At 37.1% G+C, this 15,392-nt stretch overlaps 1 protein-coding gene across 6 annotated transcripts in view; it reads right to left on the reverse strand.

Moving 5' to 3' along the window:
- Nucleotides 1-15,392, reverse strand: part of DSCAM (DS cell adhesion molecule) — a 491,184-nt gene that overhangs the window by 110,359 nt on the left and 365,433 nt on the right. The window contains exon 13 of one of the 6 annotated variants that reach the window (XM_065068414.1): nucleotides 1-15,392. This exon is cut by the window's right edge and continues 17,736 nt beyond it. The exons of the other annotated variants lie outside the window; for them this stretch is intronic. The gene's annotated coding sequence lies outside the window, so the exon portion shown is untranslated. 6 annotated transcript variants of the gene reach the window in all.

Below are 15,392 nucleotides of genomic sequence, written 5' to 3' on the forward strand. Positions count from 1 at the left end.
ACAAAAAAAATATTGTTCTTCAGTGAGCTGACTAGTCTGATGATACACAGTTGGCCCTTCAGTTTGGGTCTCGTTCAGTTTGTCCATATTTGACCAGATGGCCAAAAATGTGAGAAATTATTTTGCTTTCATTTCTGTGTCAGGGTATTTTCTTAATATTGAAGATGGGTCTTGAAGGGAACTTAGCAGAGACGAGCTGGGGCTGGACAATGGAGCTGTAGAGCCAAGAAGATGCAAAACCAAAAGAAGCCTGAGTCTACTTGTTCTGATACTCACAGGGCAGCTTGTAACGTAATTAAAATATTCATAGCACATAAGGGTACTGGAAGTAATAAGCATTCAGATATGGGGTAAATAAAGAAATGATGAAAATTTCTTATTCCATCTGATATGCTACTGTTTTATTTGCTAACAGATACACGCTCTACCATTTTGTAAGACAGTAATGACCTATCAAAATGAGGGCTCAATCAAACCAGGATCTGTACAAAACTAAAAGAAAGACTCTGCACCAATGAGCTTACAGTCCATGTATGTGCTGAGTGCATAGTTAAACTGTACTGAACTGGAAGTATAATTAAACTGACAATAAATCTAGCTAGAACTGTGTTTCTGTGTATTCAGAAGGTATTTTCAGAACAGTTGGGACATAATTGTCAACTTCATTAGTGATTCAGGATTTTAATGCTGAAAAGAGTACTCTCTTGCTAGCAAGAATAGGCTTGAGCCCAGGTATTTTCAGATTTTTGAACAAAAATTTTCTACAAATGGGAAGAAAAAAATCTTCAGAGTGTTTAAATACAACCCCCTCAAAACATGGCATTTTTGGAACATGATGGTCTTTTTGGTGTCCTCAGCCTGTCCTTTCCTTTGCTTATGATTTGTCCACCAACAAATAGTACCTGGGCATTTGTTAGTAGGACGAATCAGTGCCCAAGGGTCTGTCTATCAGTTCTGGCCCTTTCCCTGCTTGGGAGAAGCTGAAAAGCCGTGGACAGTATACAGAACTGCTCTCTTCTGAAGGAATTTATTCACTTTGTTCAAAGCATATGAGGTGGCAATAAAGAGCCCCTTCTCTAAGTTCTTGCACTCCATGGTTGCCTCCTGCAATAGCTCCACTTTCCTTTTAATGCATGAACACTTTCATTTCCATGCATGAACACTTTCCTGTGCTTATTGGAATGACTCAGTCATTCAATCTCAACTTCTCTGGGTGTCTATTTTAAGAAGATGACATTGGCACAGAACCTGATTTGGATCCTTCCCAGTCTTTCCTCCTGCATCTATTGCATCTATTACTACCAAGCAGAAAAAAAAAAAAAAAATCATCCTTACTTAAATGAATTACTATATTTGCTATTCTGAAATGTTAATGCTTGGTGGCATGACCTTTTCACATGCCAGAGCTGTTGATTCTTGGATATGACAATATGTCAGGATGCAGCCCTTTTTATTCAAAGGCTTTCTGAACCAAAACAAACGGATTTGAAAATTAACAGGGCTGTGGATCTGTGGGTCAGAATTACGAATCGGATCTAATGACAAGAAGAAGTCTTAGGAAGGTCTTGTGTGAGACATGAGGCTCTTTAGGCACTGATATACGTTAGTGATGAAGTATGTCTTATTTGCTGTTTGGACACTAGGTACTGATTAGTTTTGTCAAAGAGAAGCATTCAAAAAGAAGAAATGACAAATAATCAGAGTAGGAAATGAGGACGAGTCTGATTCCATTTTCCAGAGAATGAAAATTTTCCAGTCTTATCTGGTGCTTCTCTAAGTACTGATGTCCCCAAGGAGGTTACTTTCAGAAAGTCACTTTTTGTGGTCACCTGCTTATTGCTTCCAAAGACAGAAGCATACTCAGCCTATGGAAAAGCAGGTCTTTGGGCCCTGTATGCACAGGTATGCATACTTCAACAAATCTGCCTTCATCTGCAACACCTGAAATCAATATATGCTTTTATGCATTTTGTCATCAACAACAGACCCAATTCAAATAAGTGACAGGCTACGAAGGAACCCACATTATGACCATTAGCTTGTGTTACCACCTTCCTTCCATAATCTCCTAAACCTCCCAGGCCTCTCTTCCTTCTTCATTTGCTGCACCTCTCCACATCTCCTTTTTTTTTCTGAATGCAACACACTCCAGTCCCCTTCACTTCCCCCTCTTCTCTTCCTGCTGAAACCTTCTCAGGTTCTCACATGTTCCCTAACCCCTACAGCAACATTTTCCTCCTCCAACCTCATTTCCCTTTCCTCATTAAATCCTGCCAACCTCCGAAGTCACCTAAGTGATTTTCTTTATACTGACAGTCCTCCTTCCCATCAGTGTCTCCTACTTCGAGTTGTATGTTATCTTCTGGTGAAGGAGGGATCATGTGGATAGCCATCCAGGAGCTGAGGGGTAATCCGTGCCTCCTGATAAGGTACCAGAGCACCCAGGGTGCCCACATCCCCAGGCAGAGGGCTCAGCATTTGAAGGAGGAGAGTCTTGCACTGGCAGGTCTACCCACCTCCTGCTTCACAGGTAGGAGCACACAGTGTGCATCCACAGAAAATGAGATGTTTGGATCTGGATTTAAATCTCATGGACCTCAAGGAGCCTGTCTCAGAGGCTCAGTTTCAGGTCTCCTAAACAGTTGTCTACCAAAAGTCCCCTGACGTGTGACAGTGCCAAACCAAACACTTGCAACCATCTTGTGTGCTTTTTATAAAACAGAGGTTAGTATATGAAGCTCATTTTTTTTCCAACAAACTTTCTTAAGAAGAACAGCATAAAAACATGCAAAGAAATATGACTCTATTCCTCAGATACAGCTTTATCCCTACTTATCCTTCCCTTCCTCTCATTTAATCCTCGACACTGATTCTTTATTGCTATAGCAATGCCTCACAGCTAAATATTTGCCCTTCCTCCAAAGCTGATTTTTCACTCTTCACAATTTATCTCCAATGATCCTACACCATAAGCTTTTCTTTTTATCTTCCTCTATGTCAAAAGATTTCTGGTAACAAAGCCAAAATCCCAAGGATATTTTAGGCAACCTGTTTCTTCATCTTCCAACTATCTTTAATCAAATTACTGATGCAAATAACTGAGATAAATATGATGGCTCTTTACTGACAAAATAATCTAGAAAGCTGTAAATAAGCAAACTAAATCTGCACTATATATGCATGAGATATTCTCTGAGGATGACTTTAAAAGAAGTGAAGGCATTTAGAATCATGAAGATGATTCAGATGCAATATTAAGTGTGTGCATCCTTTATGTCTCTTCAAATACACGTAGAATACAGACACATATAATGATATATATTTATATAAGAGAATTTTGGAAGAGAAGGGCATATTGCTCTGTGTGTTCAAGGAACACATAGTGTCATGTGCCAGGATTTTGGAGTAGTCTTCCCTGTAGGACAAATTAATACAAAATTCTCTCTTCTGGGGTTCTCCACGTCTTTCTCTGAGTCATGCCACGTGGCCTGCCCATTGTTACATGTCTACAGTTTATAGATTATGACAATTTCTGTTTTCAAGGTATGGATATTGCTGCCAGCACGATTAATCTAGGACATTTCTCATTTAAAGTTGGATTTCCATTTGGAAAGATGATTTTTTTACTCCTTTTCCCAGGTTAAGCTGTTGTTTTCCCCCTTCTTTGTGTCAACCTGTAAAGAGTAACATTGCTTTATAATATGAACAATTTCATCATTAAAAATTGAAGTGCAAAATTTTGTCATTGAGGTTACTCTGAAGAATCATGGAACTGGCTAAGAGGAAACAATAATCTTTGTCCCATTCTTTTTGTCCCATTCTTGAAGAAAACTGAACCTGGACCTTTCCTGAGATTCAGTAAAAATTACTTATTCTGATTTTTTTTTTTTTTTTTTTCCCCTGCTGCTTCTGAGTGTTTTATCAGGAACTGAATGCAAACAAAACTGAAAAACATTTAATTACCTTGACAAAGACTAGTCTCATTATCCGGAATTAGGAGGCTATAGTAAGTTAGGTGAAGCTTGAGCAAAGTAACAGAGTCTTTAAAATTCTTTTAGAATAAACCTTCATGAGTTGCTAGAAAACTGAAATTCATATTAATTTTAGAAATTATGTAGGGAGGGGAGAGGGAGGAATAGCTATTTTTTCTTTCTTTTCGCTCATAGATGGAAATAGCTATGTGAGAAGAAAGCAAATGAAAAGACTCCCTATCTTTATATTGTAATTAAACACTAAATATCCTTGTATATAGGATATATTATATTGATATAATATATTTATATCCTTAAATGGTTCTAAGACTGACTGAAGTTCTCAGTATGCTTAAGACCTGTTACTATCCGTGGTCTTCAAATGGGATTTTTCTGGCAACCTGGCTGTGATGAGAAGAGAGGAACACAACACCACAATTGGTAAGGAGATGATGTGTCACTGTACAACGTGTTTTGTGTTAAATTGCTGATTATAGTGGGATATCAATGCAGATTCTAGTTGGTCTCGACAAAGAGGATGGAAAAGATGCAGCAGATAAACAAACCTAAAGGCATAATGATCTGGAGATAACTGAGCACAGGAGAATTGAGAGTGTGCTCAATAACAGACACGTCTTGGCCTCTGTCAGTGGTGTGACTCCTAGCATTTCGCCATGTCTCACCATGTTTCCACTGCTCTTGGTCTGAAGATCTCTGCCCTGGCACAGTGTCACTCCCACATATCCTGGGTCCTTTAGTAAAGCGTGCTCAAATGGCCCATTTTGGGAAAAAGCTGTCACCATAGTGGTGTTCATCTTGCAAGCATCTATGCCAGGCTAGGCATTGTAGACTTCCTCAATGGAAAGGAAGATCGAATACTTCAAGAGTGCTGTTCATCTAACCAGACGAACCGTGCCTTCGAAGCCTCTTTTTTGATCATTCAGGAACCAGAAATGCCTTTCTTGATTGCACACGTGTGCCCACTGATACTGTAATGAGGGAAGATGAACTCCCTTTGTTTTTCTTGTACAGCTTCTAGAACAGAGAACTAAGGCCCTTTGATGCAGTTTCAACAACATTGGGTAAAAATAACATCATGAATGAGGACAGGAGTTGCGATACAAGAAAACTGCATTAAATTTGAAATGAATATATGCTGAAAAAATGAATTAAAATTACAAATTAACATTTAATCAAAATTCAGCCTATCGTCTCATGCTGGTCAGCCACTGTGTGAATACTCTTCTGTCCACAACATATGAGATTTTTCTACCTTCAAAACAAATTCCCTTTTTTTCAATCCACTTTTGCTCAGGCAAATTAATCCCATGCAAATACATCACTTAAAATTAAGGAAGACTTGATCTCACACTAAAATTAGTTGATTTCTGTTTTTTAATTTATTTTCAAATTTAGCAGACTTCAAGTAGTCAGTGAGTGCATACGTAAAATTGTTCTCTTAAATTCAGTTTTCCCTTCCTGGTAAGTAAGGTTTTTGTTTACTTAAGAGACACCTCTGCAGAATTCAAATGGTGTCCTGAATCTTGCAGAGAATTTTGAATCAACAGGATTGCTCAAATACTTCAATATAAGCACATAGTTTCTTGGTAAATCTGTGACCTCTCCAGTAGGTGAAAGTAATGCTCTTAGCCCTCCTCTTCAAGAGATGCCCAAGACTAGAAAACAAACTGTATGTCTGAATGGGTGAAAAAAATATGCTAACACAAAACCAAAAACTCCATTTTCATGAATACAAGTTATTTTCACAAAAATAATGAACATATAATTAATGAAAACTGTTTTCTACCAATATTCACTAATTTTGAAGATGAACTTCATGTTTGAAACCTACTTATGTTTGTCTGTTGTGAATCTCCTTTAGAGTCATGTTCTTTTAAGATAAATATTTTAAAATTCAATTTCAAATATTTAAATATTTCATGAAAGTGAATTTTGAATACAATATTTCACTATATTGCTTGGAGTTAGTGCTGAATTTGTTGTGGAAGCAACGCAACTCTCAAGCAGAAACAATACTGGGTGACTTATATAACTAATCAATATGGCATGGATTTCAAATTCAAAAAACAAATACTTTGAAATCAATTGCTGCTGAAGTTCCAGACTACAGGAATTCCAAACATGTAAACCTTAGAACTTTGAGGAGAGAAGCAAAAATTTGATGAATTAATAAGACAGGTTGAATTATTTACTCAGCTTTAGTTTCAGGAGTCTACATAACATAAAAATAAATCCAGATAATTTATTGACAAATACATTCCTGAAAACATTTTTAAAACAAAGCAAAACAAATCAGATTACCTCCTACTGCCAGCCTGCCCTAAAAGGAGGGATGCTAGGTTTTTGCATGCTCCCATTAATAACTTTTAGGTGACTGGATTTCTGGGCAATAGGCAGAAGCTTCATTAGCAGTTCTATTACCAAAAAAATCTTCTGATATAACAGTATGAGAAACAGTACTGTCATGGCAAAAGAGACTCTGCACAGCAGAAACTGAGTCTTTATGTTTCTATTTAGCAAAGAGTGATGTCCATGAGAATTACAATACATAAATAATAGAGAGAAGTTAAACACTGACGTGAACAGTCCGTGCCCCAGCTACTTAAGTTTGCATTACAAATTCCATTTCAAACCACAAGACTCAGTGGTATATAAAAACTGTACTGTTAGGATATTGGGGCATCCATACAAGATAATCTCTGAAAAAAAAAAAAAAAATCTAAAAAAAAATAAATCAATGTGTGGGAATGAATAAGTATTCTGCACAGCCTAAAATACCATTTAAGCTAGCTATTCTACTGATATAAATGAAATTACTTCGATTGTAAGTATTATTCAAACATGTGTTTCCAAGCTAGAACAGGCCTCGTTTGATGCTAAGCTTTAATAAGAATGACAATGATGTCTTGAGTACTTGGCAGCTTCACCAGTGCCTCATGATCTGATTGAATATGTCAGGGTGAAGGCTGTGAACATTTAGGGTTCATATCTTATTCACTCAGAAGCAGTTTCAGGTCACATTATAGGAAAAGAAGTTGATTTATTTTGCATGACAACTATGAATTTTAACCAAAAGACACATTAATAAAATAAAAAAGGTCTTTTCTCTCAAGTCGCAAAGGCACTTCTTTCCTCTTCCTAAGGTCTTTTCTTGCATTAGTTTTATGTTTGCACAGCGCAAACTGCTGTCTTCAAATGGTACACATGAGACCAGCAGCTGCTTACATTTCTTGGTCTTTCCTTTGACTTCGACATGGTTCTGAAATGAATGTGACTTTCTTTCGCTTTGCTATGCAGCTTCAATTCCCATTTTGTCTAACTGCACTTCCTAATAACCAAGAGAAAGAAAATGGGAAATGATAAGCTGACAGCTTTGTTCCCTGCAGTCAGTTATAATAAAAGCATGTGGAAATTTGTGACAAACTATGGTAACCCACATGAGGCACTGGAAAATCAGTTTCATCAAAGCTTAGCTAACTGTCAATAACAAAAATAAGTCATTGAAGATCTATAAAAATTATAAATGCACTACCTTGTATATAATTATGATTTATGAAGGCTTAGATAAAGACCATCTTCATAATCGACATTGTTCAAAAGTATGGATGTCTAAAAAATAGTATTAGAAACTTGTATCTGTTACATATACATTTATTGGGCCACTTTTTGTTCCAAATCAATTATGATCTTTTTTTCACCCTGTATAAAAGTCAGGCTGGAAAGAGTAGGAATGTTAAATAGTTATAACTAGCAATGTATAATTTTAGATAACTTTCCAATGCTTTGATCTTAAATAGAATTCAGTCTGCCATCAAGATGGCATCAAGTTTTAATGTTAAATGAGAGGGTTACTGCTATCATAATTGTAAAGTCAGGCACTCTAATTTTTGGTGACTTAATGAATGCAAATCAGCAAAAAAAAAAAAATAGACTGGAATCGCATGGGAGAGTGTTCATTTTCATACAAGTTATGTTTTAACCTTTACATTTGTGCCATTTCATTAAAAATACCCAAACAGTTTACAGGTTTAAAAGGTGAAAAAAAATAAAAAAGGCAGACAGTCACTGGAAAACACAAGCTTTAATCAGGATATATTTTATGGCCCAGCAATTCCCATGGGTCTTTTAGATTTTGGAGGCTGTGAAGTGACATGTGTAAATGTTCCTCCCAGGGGAAGAGAAGCAAGCACTAATTGAGGTATTGACGGGTTTAAATGAAGCAGAAACACACTAAGAAACTCTGACTACAACAAAAATGAGTATTGGTGAGCAGTGCATGCTGGGACATTAATGGTTTTCATTCACTGCTCATTCATGCAAGTAAGTGTACTTTTAAGCATGATGACTTGGGTCTATAACAGCTCGGTTCTGAGCTAAAAAGCCATGAAATGCTATCTGCTGATGTATACGAGAGCTCTGGCAGAACCAGTCTCATCAAGCCTTCCAGAGTGAATTATACTTTTATTCTCTAGATATATGCAAATATATCAATAGCATCTGATACTCTTATAATGGGAACAGAACTCAAATATATTAAAACCAGCAAGATACAACTCTCTATATATTTATGTAGGCATTCGCTATGTAAGCACATTAAGACAAACAATATAAATATATATACTCTGCATATGAATACTAAAATAAAGGAATTATTGCATTGTGCATATGCACAAAAACATTCATCTGTGCATGGAGGTAGAGCAGTTAGTGGGATTCATCTCAGCCTAACATTGGGTGGCTAAAAACCAGTCATCCAAGTCTTCAGCTAGTCAAACAAGGATGACTTCTGCAGCAGTCCTTGGCGTGGGGGAAACAAGACTTTCCAGAGGGCAATTAATCTTGTCTTAAAGATGAAGAATGGCTTCTTATTCATGATAAAAAGACCTCAGGGTGAGCTGTTTATGCTTTTGCAACCAACCTTTAGAAGCCTAGCTTAAAGCCAGGAGAATCCAGTGCTAAGGGTCTAATCTTAAATTCTGCATTCCTGAGGAGTTTCAGGATGTCAACAAATGCTACTACCTCAGGAAAAGCAGGAAACAAGATTCATCTGGTGAGAATATGATCCTAATAAAAAGCTCTGAAGACATTTGTTTTGATGGACATCAATCTGGTGTCTCCAGTCAAAATTCTAGTATTTGCCCCTTGTTACAGAGACCATGTAGGGATGGTTTGAGAATAGTCTGACTGCCCATGGAGTATTATCTCTGCTTGTTACTGAAAACCAGCGATTTTGATTTCTAATCTATTCTATCTTTTATTTTCCACTATGAGGTCTATTTTCTACTTTGGCTGCTCAGCATGCAAGCAGCTTCTAAAGGGAAAACAGATCACCTAACTTGATCAGTAAGAGGAGAACATTTCTAGAAGAATGGGGAACCATCTTAAAGACTGCACAGTCTAGGAAAAACTGGTAGGTAGCTTGAGTACTTAACAATTTTTTTGATATATGTCTTATGGAAGCATGTAAATACTAATAAGACAAAGCAGAGAGGGCTTAGATAAACATGATATTTATCAAGATATTCAGCATAATACTTCTGTGAGTTACATTTACCCCTAAATAAACAGCAGCTCTTACAGAAGAAAAGAAGAAAATCAGAAAGTAAAATTCTCACTTAGATTAAACATAAAATTAGGAGCCAGCTTGGGGACTTCTTGGTGCCTTTTATATTCATTGCTGTTATGCTGTTGCAGTGCTTTAGCAAATCTGAAGGGTAGGCCTTCCCACTGAGTATTTTGGGACTATTAGATTGAACAGTTAATAATGCTTCTAGACAAAAGCAACGGATGACAATTTGGCTCTAGTACCCAAATGCCTAAGGCCAAAGGAAGGAGACCTAATTTGAACCAGTTTTATGGTTATTTTGGCTTATTCAAAGCAGACAATATGCTCATCCAGCTGTGAGCCAGAGAACAGCTCAAAAGTAGTTTTAAAGCCAAATTTTACACTACTGTTCCTGATATTGACAGTGTCCTGCTATATAACTAGGGTCCTACTGTATAACCCGGGTCAACGTGCATGTGCTTGTGCTTGTGCTTGCAGATGTGTGAGTGAATGACAGAGGGGGAAGAATGTTTTCCATGCAGTCAAATAAGGAGAATTTTTTCATTACCTGGAAAAGAAGACAAATCAACCCTCATTGCCTTCTTCCCTTGACCTTCAGCTGTCCTGTGGATTTCTCTTTTCAATACACTCTTAAAAATGTTTCTGTTTCTCTAGAGACTGTTTTACCCCTTGGCCAAGGAAAGGCATCGTAAATACTAGTGTTTCAGACAGGAGCAAATTATAGCCATCCATCTCATGAACAAGCACATGGCACAGGGCTGCAGGTCTCTTTCCTCCACGGTACCTTCTCACAGCATGAATGTTATAAGGAGTTCAAAGGATTTGGTTTATTTTTATTTTTTTTTTCCTTTAAATTGTCTTTCAAATCAATAGGAACTCCCATTCCTTCTTCCACATGCAGAACGAACACACAAAACTAGAAGCCAAAATGGCAGTGGTGATAATGTAACCACCAGCAAAGGAGGAAGAAATTCATGCTTCTAAGCGTGGTTTGACAGATCGTATACAATTGATGTTGAATATGACAAATTAAGCAACTAGTTACAGGGGCAATATGAAAATACTGGTTTGCTTTTTTTGTAACCAGATTGTAAAAGGTTTCTTTCTGATTCACATCCTTAAAATACGAACACCTACACAATCTGCACTTAGATCTAAACTTGCTACCTAAATTATTAAATTATCTTCAAAGAAAGAGTTTGCCTTTAGAAAACTGAGGAGCTCTAAGTGCTGATTTGGTGATTATGCATTTTGTTTTTACTTTTAAAAATTATATTCCATTAAAAAATGAACAATAATTTACAGTGAAATATCGTGAGATTATGCAACATATAGCAGCCTTATTAGTCACATGCACCAGGAGGTCAGGATTTATATTGTCTTTTTATTGGGGTGGTCTTGCTCTTTCTATGATACCTTTTAGAGTTTCATGTAACTCGGTAGGAAGCTTTTCAGAGCTGTTCCTGTTGGGACTTTACCTGTTCTCTGACAAAAAAATGACAGTCAATTTCTTCAACCCAAAACTATTTTATGAGCATGTGGTGCCTTTGACAAAAAGAGTTGCTGAAAAGGGTGTATTAACTCAGCTTTCAATTACTGGTCAAAAGATGAGAAAAAGAGACTGCAAACAGAGTAAGCAATGTTTGAGGACACAACCTTGCATCTAAATGCCTCAGCCTCTTCCTCTCTATTTTCTGTTTTTCTAGCATGACAAACATTTCACTGTGTATACTGGCTTTGTGTCAACAACACAAAGGAAGTAAAACAATACAGACTAGAACTGTTAGTTCATTATCTTAAGTTTCTTCAATAATATTTTATTTCCAAAATGAAATATTTCCTATAACAGACTGAGAAATTATCATCCCACTATACCTTATTAACTTGGCTGTAAAGACACCAAGATGTAAGAATGGCCACGTAAGGCTTTGAAATTCATTTATCTGCATCACATCTAACCACTGTTTCTTGGGATCCCCTCTTGCTTTTTATGACTACGCAGAAAGAAAGGCCTCTGATTATAAAGCAGTGCTGCCCAGTAAACTAGGTGGATGACACAGGCTTCGAGAGGAATGATCAGAGTTTTCACATTCCCAGCTGTGAAAGAAGGGTGCCCTACATTTCCTTGGCTCCATAAAAAGTAATCTGAAAATGGTGAAAACTCAGGCTGGAATAGGGATCTCAGGATTTCACAGCACCCTGTGGTGAAGCTGAGGACCTTGAGTGTGCCTGTGGTTTGACATCATAGGTGGGACCAAGCTCTGGGCTCCACAGCTCCTGGTTCAGCTTTTACTACAACCTTCCTAAGACATTGGGCTGGATTTGTAGTCAGCTATGGCTGGTCTAGGCCCTCAGAACCTAGTTCCTAGACAATAATTTATGTGTCAAATCTAATGATGGAGAGCCAATGGATGGAACTTTCTGAATATTTCTAATAATTTATTTTCAACTGTTGTCTGTGCAAATATCTAACATTTTATTTTTCTCTCCACAAAAACTTTGGAAAATATACAGAGAAATGAAATAATTTTCATCAAACCATCATCCATAATTCTAATTTCCCAATGACTTGGAACACTTCTACTTATTTTATTCATAAACCAATGCAAGACCCATCAGCTACTGTGCAAGCTTCCCTTCTTGTTAACGCCTCTGTTATGAAACTAGACTCAGAACACCAAACACTTTTTAGACAGTAATGACTGATGGGCAGGACACAATCTAGTGCTGTATGCGCGTGTTACTTCTGCTCTGCAAATAACTACTGGAATTCAGGATTTTTTGTTTACTTTGGTTTGTTTTTGTAGTGTGTAGTTTTTGTTGTTGTTGGGGTTTTTTTTGCTGTTGTTGTCTTTTTCTTGGTAGATGCTTGTAATGAAAGATTTACCATATTACCCCATGTCCTGTAAAAAACACTCTGAGATTTTATCTTGAGAAGCTCTTTCACTTCTGCTCTCTGTTAACTGACGGAAAATCTGGCTGTTTGAAATTTGGCATCAAAAATCCCTTGTTGTTAAAGGTGTGCTACACCTTTGCCCCATACTATTTCACTGAGAATTCACAGATGAAAGATGCTGAAGAGTGACCTTACCTTTTTTCTTTCCTTACTAGTAAGATAAAGTAATAACAATGTCAGCATGATGCCAAACTAATCACTGAATAGTAATATGAATGTTATAAAAAAAGTAGATGCTGCCACTCTCAAATCACCTGCAGCTACAATTCTGAACTGGGACACAAGTACCAGATTCCCACATCATCTCAACTATATGCAAAGAAAAGGGTGATAAAAGCAGATTGCCTCTCCACCCCAGTTTATTTTCTTTTATTTCTTTTCCCTCTAGTAAGTGGGTCATTGATCACACTGGACACCTTCAGGAGCTTTTGTGGACAACAATTTTTTCCCCTCAGTTCCTAGGAATGAAAATGGAGGACTATTCAACCAAGATGTTTTGTTCAAGTCTCTATATCCAGCAACTGGCTGGAAGAGTTGGTTCCATTTTCATTCAGTATTGAATCCTTCATCTTGAATGACAGAAGTCTATTTTGAAGACTAAGTATTCTGACTCTACTGGTAGCAGACTTTAAAAGTGTTTAAGTATTAAAGTAATTAAAGGAACTGTAAGATACTCTATCTGGATAATTCTTATATGGATTAAGAAATAAACTTATTTTAACTGGCAAATTCAAGCACCCAGAATTTAAATAAACAAAATAACTTCCAAATAGTCTCCTTTTTTTGTTGTGGTCATGTTTGATGACATATTCTTTAATTACAAAAACATTGTTTTCCCACAAGATGAGGTTTTCTTTAGTACAGGGTGTACATGGTGCTTAGGGTTATGCAGCTGGTGAATTATGCTACTTCTCTTATTTCTGCCTTATTTTTGAACATGACCTTGGTAATAAAATAGTAAAAGAAATAAAGCAAGAAATAAGACTGGTCTTTTGAGTAGGCTTGCTGAATGACACATAGGATACTTTTATTTTACTCTATTTTCTGGGGCAAAATTAAAGTTTCCTAGAAGGTTACTTCCCACCTTGTTTAACAGATGCTGTTACTTTCCTCCTTTATTCATTGATGTTCAAGTTGCTTTGTAAAATCGTTGGAAGTCCCTGAGTGCAAATAAAGTCTTCCTAAAAATACCCCTTGATTAGCTAGATGGTGAATTAATTGCTGTCTTTTGAGGTAGTTGCACAGCTAGAAAAGATCCAAACTCTTATTTAACAAAGGTTTTCCAAGGATAACTTGAAAACTTCTTAAAGTTGTGTGGTTCCTGCAATGTTCCTGTATTTATGCTGTGTACTTGACTCAGTTGTTCTGTATGAATGGCATCAACCAAGAGACAGAGGACTAGTCTTACAATTAAGAAGCTGAACTCAAGTGAACTGTGAAAACAAAATATAAATGCAATCATATTTGCAGCACCGAAGAAGAAAAAGCCTTCTCAGCCATGTGTCAGTTAAATACATTTTTGATACTGCTGCTAACAAATCCTTTGATTTTCTTTCCAAAAGCTTGCAAAGTTGCTGGCAGTTCCAGTAACTCTTCCAGTTCCTATTGTCAGCTCTGCCAGTCTCTCATAAATCTCACTAGTCACTTACATGTCTCTCTCCACAACTCATGTTATTTGCCTCAGATTTTGACAGAATAAATCCCTATAATGTCACAGTTTCCCAACCCCCCCCCCAATCTACCCTCCTGTCTGAGCGGGCCCCTGTTGTGTTTTTTAATTAGATAGTGTCCTTTGTAGAGAACAGGAGGCAAAGAGGTGAAAAAGGGGTCACTGCTGATTTATTGCATGTATCAGGACTGAGCTAGCTGGTAACTGCAAGGCAGTAAACCTGAATAATTAGTTTTGTAGGGAGCATTGGAAGATTTGGTACTCCAGGTGAAAACAGAAAGGAATCTGAATAATTATCTTAATCTTACTGAAACCTCTCAGGAAGTGTAAAAACAGGTCAACTGTCAAGAATTCCTGTGACATTATTACTGGTAAGAAAACATATAATTAAAAAGCAGCCTCTGAGATGGTTTTCTCTTTCTCTTTTGGGATCACCTAGAATCACAGAGTACAAAATCGTGAACTTAGATGTTACTTTAGAGACTAGTCTTTCAACTTTAAATTTTCTTAAATATTTGCGTATCAGCTATCTTGGACTTGCTTCAGGGAAGATGGTTTGCTCAGACGTATTTTTCATATAAAGTAGCATCTGCATCAGGAACACACACTTTTTGAAATTCAGTTAGGTTAGGGAAAGATGATGGAGGAATAAAGTTTGGGTAGCACTCTTTGTCTTCTTTGTTACTGATGGCTAATTACTGCTGACTAAAACAGTGTTACTGTTACCGGAGTATCTGAAAACATGGTGTTGTGGATTAAAAAAAAATCACAGGTCTGGAAGATGATGATATTGTCAGTGCTTCTAGGGAGCTGATTGTCAGTAGGTCCCACATAACCCTGGGGAAGAGGCAGCATTAAGGAAGAAGAGCTCCTAGCAATCCTTCAACAAGCATCTTGTGCAGCCCAGGGGGAAGTGCTCAACTTTTCAGTGCCTGGTGAGCCCATAGTAGCTCTTGGCAATTGTGCACAGCTTACTTCCAGAAGGAAAATAATCACATTTCTCAGTTCAGGAAAAGAAAAACAGGGAAATTAAAAAAATATATAGCTCAATAAATTGTCACTTTCATGGCTCAGAAGGAAAACTTTAAAATATGGTAACAGCTAAAATCCATAGGTAACAGAAAGAAGGAGTTCAGTCTTTCTTATTGAATCGGGATGTGCAGAGGTAAAGCCAGGAAGCGTTCAGCAGCAAAGTGCTGTTGGACACTC

The sequence above is a fragment of the Columba livia genome, chromosome 1 (assembly GCF_036013475.1).
Source record: "Columba livia isolate bColLiv1 breed racing homer chromosome 1, bColLiv1.pat.W.v2, whole genome shotgun sequence".
NCBI lineage: Eukaryota > Metazoa > Chordata > Aves > Columbiformes > Columbidae > Columba > Columba livia.